Genomic DNA, 7,141 nt, shown 5'->3' with positions numbered 1-7,141 from the left:
TCAAACGGAAGTATGTTCCGCCACCAATGCAAGGCCAAGGTTCCCAAGGTTTTAGATCATCATCATTTCAATCATATGGAAACCAATTCTCTAATTCTCATTTCCCTAACCAATCATCATATTCTCAAGGAAACTTTAGGAGTCCCGCCATTGAAGAAAAAGTTTTAACCGCTCTAGGCACTCTAGAGGCGAACACTCAATTGCTTCATTCCCATTCTCAATCCATTACTAAGCTAGAAACCCAAGTCGGGCAAATAACTAGTACCTTAAATGCTAGAGAGAAAGGGAAAATGCCGTTAAATACCTCACCAAAGCAACAATGTGTTGTGGAGACTCATTCCTCATCGAAAGGTCCCATAATTAAGCATGTCAATGCAGTGATAACCTTGAGAAGTGGAAAGATTGTGGACAACCAAGTAGGTGTGTCCAATGAAGAGAGTGAACTGGTGAAACCAAAAGTTGACACTCGTCCCGTTTCATATCATATTCCTCATTCATTGCATATGCATGATCATTCAAAAGAGAAAGTGTTAAAAAGTGATTTGAAAAGTGAATTCAAAAATTGATTTGAAAGATAAAGTGAACAAAGCTTTCAAAAAGGATCTTAAAAATTCTTGTGTTGAAGATTCTTCAAAAAAAAAATTTTGAAAAAACTTTTGAACCAAAAGCTCCATTTCCGGATGCCTTGAAATGATCTATTTATCTTGAAAAACAAAAGACCAAGACCAATGAAATCATTGAAATGTTTAGGCAAGTGAAGATTAATCTTCCACTTTTGGATGTAATTAAGCAAATTCCGGCTTATGCCAAGTTCTTAAAAGATCTTTGCACCCAAAAGAGGAAGAACAAGAGCCAACCACCTAGGAAAGTGGTCTTGACCGAGCAAGTGAGCTCAATCTTGCAACATAACACCCTCCCAAAGTTCAAGGACCCCGGTTCACCTACTACTTCTTGCATCATTGGTGACCATGTCATTAATCAGGCTCTTCTAGACTTAAGAACAAGTGTTAACTTCTTCCATACTCGGTATATGTCAAACTAGGCTTAGGAGACTTGAAACCGACGTCGGTGGTTTTGCAATTTGCCGACCGATCCATCAAAAAGCCTAGGTGTATTATTGAGGATGTCTTAATTAAAATTGATAAATTCTTCTTCCCGGTCGATTTCGTTGTCATTGACACGGAACCGGTTCCAAATCCTAAGAGCCAAATTCTCGTTATCCTTGGTCGTCCTTTTTTGGCAACTTCAAATGCCAACATCAATTGTAGGATGGGGGTAATAAAAATCTTATTTGGGCATATGAAAGTGAAGTTGAATATCTTCAATCTGACCCCAAATTCATTTGACAAGCATGAAGAAGTAAATGTTGTAGAAAAATGTCTAGACAATGAATGTGAAAGAATGGAGTCTTTGCTTGAAACCAAAACTTCAAAAAGTTCATCTTTAACCTTGAAACTAAAGAATAATATTTCAAAATCTTGCTTTAAGAGGGCATGGAAGCCCAAAGATCACATTGACAAAGGACCAACAATCTCCTTTGAACCTAATCCAACAAGTTCTTTAGGGAACCGTTTGTTGGGTGGAATTCAAAATACCTATTACCCCATTAAGGAGGGGATGCATTACAAGATATTTGATCCGGGCTAAAAGAACCCAATGTCTTGCTGGAGACGTTAAAGACTAGTAAATGTTTCGTAGGGTTTACAACCTTATTCCTCCCTCATTTCTATTTTATCTTTCATTTCTTACGTCGTCTAGATATGTTTTGGAATTCATACACATAGCTAGGATTTTGATTGAGTATGCATGCACTTTTATTCTAAAAATAGGCATTTTGTCCCTGTTCGATCAATCTCAAAAAAAGTTCGATCAATTGAACACCCATCCCTGCATCCAATCATTGCTTTGTTCCATCGATCTGAAATTTCCTGCATAAATCAGCCCTCTATGTATCATTCAAAAATTTATTTCGATCAATCTAAGTACCCCAAGATCAATCGAAATTATCCTTGGATCGATCTTCACTTCATACTTAGAAAATTTTTGAGATCCATGAAAAAAAGGCCTCTCTGTGCATCGTTCGAACTTATCTGTAGGTTTTCACCTGTTTGATTAATCGAACCATTTTCTCGATCGATCTCAGCTTAATCGATGTGTATCCTTCGTTGACTTTTGTTTTGACTGCATTTTAAATTCATATTCAAAATTAAAAAGGAAAAAAAAAAAAAAAAAAAACAAAAAAAAAGAGTTTTCAAATTTTTCAAAAATACAAAAATATTTTTGGTTTATTTTATTTTGTCTTAAAAAATTCCAAAAAGATTTTCATTTTATTTTTCACTTTTATTTTCAATTACTTGTTTTATTTTATTTTATTTTCATTTTAAAATTTTTAAAAATCCAAAAAATAATTTTCTTTTGTTTTATTTCCAAAAATTCAAAAATACTTTTAATTTTAATTTTAATTTTTAATTTCCAAAAATAAAAATAAAAATAATAAAATAATAAAAAATAAAATAAAATAAAATAAAATTTGTCGTTTAGTGAGGGAAGATCGATCTCAACATTTTTCTGATCGATCTATCTTCGATCGATCAGAAACTTTTCCTGATCGATCGAACTTGTCGGGAACAGTTTTTAAAAATAAAACCCTAGGGTAATTAGATCAGTTTCAAGATCAATCTAAGCCCCTCATCTCCCTCACCGTTGCAAATCCCAACCTCTCCCACCTCTTTGTGAGACCTCCGGCGGCATTCCCGAGCCTCAAATCTCTCTCCCTCATCTCATATCTACTTGTCTCTCTCTCAACCACCACTTTTCTCGTCCATTTTGGTAAGTTGAGTTATAATTTTGGGTTTTGAGTTTCAATCTACATATTTTTGATGTTTCCTTGCTAGATCTGAGTTGCCACGCTTGAATTCCTTCCATTTTTGAAATTAAAAGTATGTATATACATATATACATATATGTATATAGATTTGTGTATATATTTGTTTCCGAATGTGATTTTGAGTTGACAAGTGAACCATATTGTGTTGTTGTTGTGTGAGAGGGCCCCATAAGCTTACTTAGGTGCCCCCGTGCCATATACGTCACAGATCTGTGACTTTTCAAATTTCCCGTAGCAGTTCAATCGATCAAAGTTTTCTTCGATTGATCATTCAAAAATCAATCGAACATATCTCAAATCGATCTTATAGAGATCGATCTCATATTTTTATGATCGATCGAACTTCACAGATTTGCATCCCACACTTCACACACTCTCTTTTGTGATTCCATGCTATCTCATACATACCCAATGCATGTGTTTTCCACATTGGATACATTCCATACTTATATTGTTTAGCATGCTTCACTTAATGTCACTATTTATTTAGCTCCATCATCACTTGCGTAGATTCATGTTCTGTGTTGTCTATCTTATTTGACATAAATATTTCTCTATACTGTGCTTCACTTCTTTATACTGGTACTAACTTATATTGCAAGTGTTTTTCTTTCTGTTTTGCAGGCCATGGTTAGGGTAAAGACTGTTGCCCGTAAACTTTATACACGCCGAGTAAGGCAGAGGATAGAGGAGCTAGGAGAGCCCCCTCATATTCAGGAGTAGCCTGAATCACCAGCTCCAGCCCAGTCCTTATCAGACAACAGACTACACTCTTCTGCTTCTGCATCATCTTCATTATCCCATGATGAGGCTGAGCATACACCATCGCCTTCTCCATCTCCGCTTCATGCACAGCCAGGCTAGGCCTTAGATAGACCTCTTCCGAGATACTCACACCTTACAGTGGCGCATGAGTCAGTTTTCGACATCTCTTTCTTCTCCCGGTACATTCTGACCCAGGCAGCCTACGAGGACATCGACCACATGGGCATTTCAGCCATTCTAGTCCCTGTCACATACCCAGTTTACCCGAGGCTTATTCGGATGTTCTTCCAGAACCTCCAGCCTGCCCCAAGTAATCTGGCGGAGCTGCGCACTACCGTTGATGGCCATCCTATCAGTATTATAGTGGAGGCTCTGCCCAGATCTTGTCGATGCCCACATGTTTGCCCTCCTGATCTTGAGCTCGATTATCCCATTCTAGAGAGGAGGCCTTCTTATGCAGACATGGCTGTGGCACTTACAGGCCATTATAATAAGGGCGAGACATTTGCTACTCAGACCTATTTGCCCGATAATCTGTGGTTCTTCGATTCGGTCTTATACCGAAATGTGTTTATGGCCAGCCACAAGATTCAAAGGCGAGGCGACTATTTGACTACCCTGTATGCTTTCTACACAGGGTACTAGATTTTTATTCCGGTTTATATTGGAGCGTCATGATGAAGCTATACACTGACTACATCAGCAAGGCCAAGCCTAAGTGGGCTAAGTACCTTTCTTTTGGCCACCTTATTACTCAGATTTTGCGAGATCAGCGCTATCCATTCCGTTCAGATGAGCGCCCAGAGACAGGAGCTTGCCACTTTGGCAAAAAGGATTGGAATAAAAGCTACAATACTCTTATCAAGAGTCTTCTGGAGGACGCTATGATAATAGCTGAGGAGGCTGAGGAGATAACAGCAGCAGAGGCAGACGTACCAGCAGCAACAGATGACCCAGTAATCGATCCGGCTACCATACATCTAAATATAGACTTGAAGCAATTTCCTACAGAGGATCTACAGCATCACTCTCCAGCGGGGTCACCATTATATTTCCCGGAGCAGGCTCAGAATGCACATCATTTTCCTAATCCAGTGTTACCTGAGGCTCCAACACAGACACCAAGCTTTAGAGGATGCCGTAGTCTCCATCCGCACAGACACTGTCTCTATCGGAGTTAATATTTCTTCCCTGCGTATAGATGTCATGACTACGCTGTGAGATTTATCCCGAGATATCCGCGGAGCTCGCCCTGCCCGTCCTACCTCCTCAGCATGATATTCCTGATCTCTCTATCTCTATACCTTCATTTCATATATCTGTGATACATTGCTACTGTTGTGATATTTTTGCAGCCAGTCTGTTGGCCTAGACATTGTGATGTACATTATTTTTATCCTTCTATATATGCTATATTTTGGATGTCATATTTTAGTATTAATATATCTGTCTGTGATTAACTCCATCAGGTGCATCCCAATGACTTCAGTGAGAGAGAGTACTGCCCAAATTTTCAGGACCACCCTTTTTCCTCTTTCTTTATTTCAATTCTTATCCCATTTACACTTGTATGTCCACTGCGCACTATTATTATCCCTTTTGTTATCTAATGAGTTTTATCCAAGTGCCATCTTTTCAGGACCACAGTTAATTCTAAGTTTGGGGGAGGGGGGGTTATACCACCCAGTTTGGATACTTGTGTCCCGATCATTATTCGCCATAACTACACTGGTATACTCTTTCCTTTGTTCTCTTTGCACATTGAGGACATTGTGCCATTTAAGTTTGGGGGTAATGATGTTAATTGCAGTATTTGCTTTCAATTCAAAATTTTAAACATGACTTATGTATTTGAGGAATTGTTTATGATTGGTCCATAACTAACTATGATTCTGATCTTTTGAGGACTGTACTGCTTAAAATTTAAAAATTGCTTGACGTAAGAGTCCAATACTCCTTGTATGCCTTGTGGATGCCATTTAGGAGTAAATTTTTTGAAAAATTGATATCATGCTTGCATTTGTGGTCCACATCATCCTAATTTTGTAATTGTTTTGAGATTCACTCTATAATTCTACACTATCACAGATGCATACTAGAATTCATTTGTGGGGTATATGCTTTGTTGATTATTGAATTGGTTATATTCTAATTGGGCTAGTAGAGCATTGAAAGCTTTCATCTTGATAAAAGTGGATAACAAACCCTTTTCATTGAGTAGCCGGGATTCTAACCTCATCAAGCACTGAACTTCTCATGCCTAAAGGTGGAGGGCCGAAACTCTAGGTTAATAATTGAACTTGCTAAAAAAAAAAAAAAAAAAAAAAAAAAAGGTTGCAAAAGCAATAAAAAAAAGTGAGAACTTCTCCCAAAAGGTGAGAAGTGGGAAATGATTAAATGGAGGTTGTTTTGATTTGTAGCCTAGTTGATTTGAGCTTGTAAGTCCTTAGGGGTGCTTGAATGCCTAATGCCCTAAAGTCGTCCGGTTTGGGAGTCATTGACCTAACGTTCAACCTCATGGATCACTAAAAAGCTTATTAGATCAACACATTACACTATGCTTCCATCTTTGATCCTTAGGGTAGTCACATAAAAAATAATAAATAAAAATCAAGTGAAAAGAATAAGCACACCTAGATCAATAAAACTTTAATAAAAGGTCCACTCTTTGTCTTGATAATCAGTACTAGATTTGTATGCTAGTTTGAGGGTAAGGATGTGATCATTTCTTTAGTTGGCTAAGATAGTAACATACTTGAGGTAGTTTTCTCCTAATACTTGTTTGCAATATTAGTACCTCTTTGGTGAGAATGAGCTTAATGATTGTGGGTATCATTTTTGAAAACCATCACGAGACTTCACTCGTCCACTAGGGGTAACCTAGGGGTTTAAAAGGCTTGTTGCATATGCTAAATACAATCGTGTTCCTTACGAAAGTGGCGTTATCCATTTATTACTTTCTAGTTCATACTTGCATAGTTATTCATTTTATTCCTTTACTTTGTAGTTCATTGCTAGAGACTAGTAATATTTAAGTTTAGGGGTGTGATGAACGCTGAAAAGTGCGCTTTTAAACCCTTTAAACTTAGGTATTCTAGGACCTTTATCTATCTTACTATCCTGTTTTAGACTAATTTCGTGTCATTGTCCTTTTTAGGTGTTTATCCCCAAAATAAGCTAATTCAACCAAATAAGAGCTTAAAAGAAGCTAACTCAAGCTGGATGGAAGAAAGGAGTAAAGTGGAAGCAGAATGAAGCAAAGTGTGGAAATTAGCATATTCGATCGATCTCAAGAATACTTCGATCGATCGAAAGTTCATCGATCTAGACTCTCCAAGATGGATCCAAGCTCTTTTGTCCTTATCCAAAGATCCCACAAAGTCCGATCGATCCAACAATTCTCAGATCGATCGAAAAGATTCCATCTTATCATGTTGTACTACCCCACCTACTACTTTTGTCTCTTTCCCCAAAATATCTCAGATCTGT

Source organism: Cornus florida, unplaced genomic scaffold (genome assembly GCF_030987335.1).
Source record: "Cornus florida cultivar Cherokee Brave unplaced genomic scaffold, ASM3098733v1 CherokeeBrave_3.0.0_Hap2_Chr04, whole genome shotgun sequence".
In the NCBI taxonomy this organism is placed as follows: domain Eukaryota; kingdom Viridiplantae; phylum Streptophyta; class Magnoliopsida; order Cornales; family Cornaceae; genus Cornus; species Cornus florida.
Note: the sequence above shows the minus strand (reverse complement) of the source record.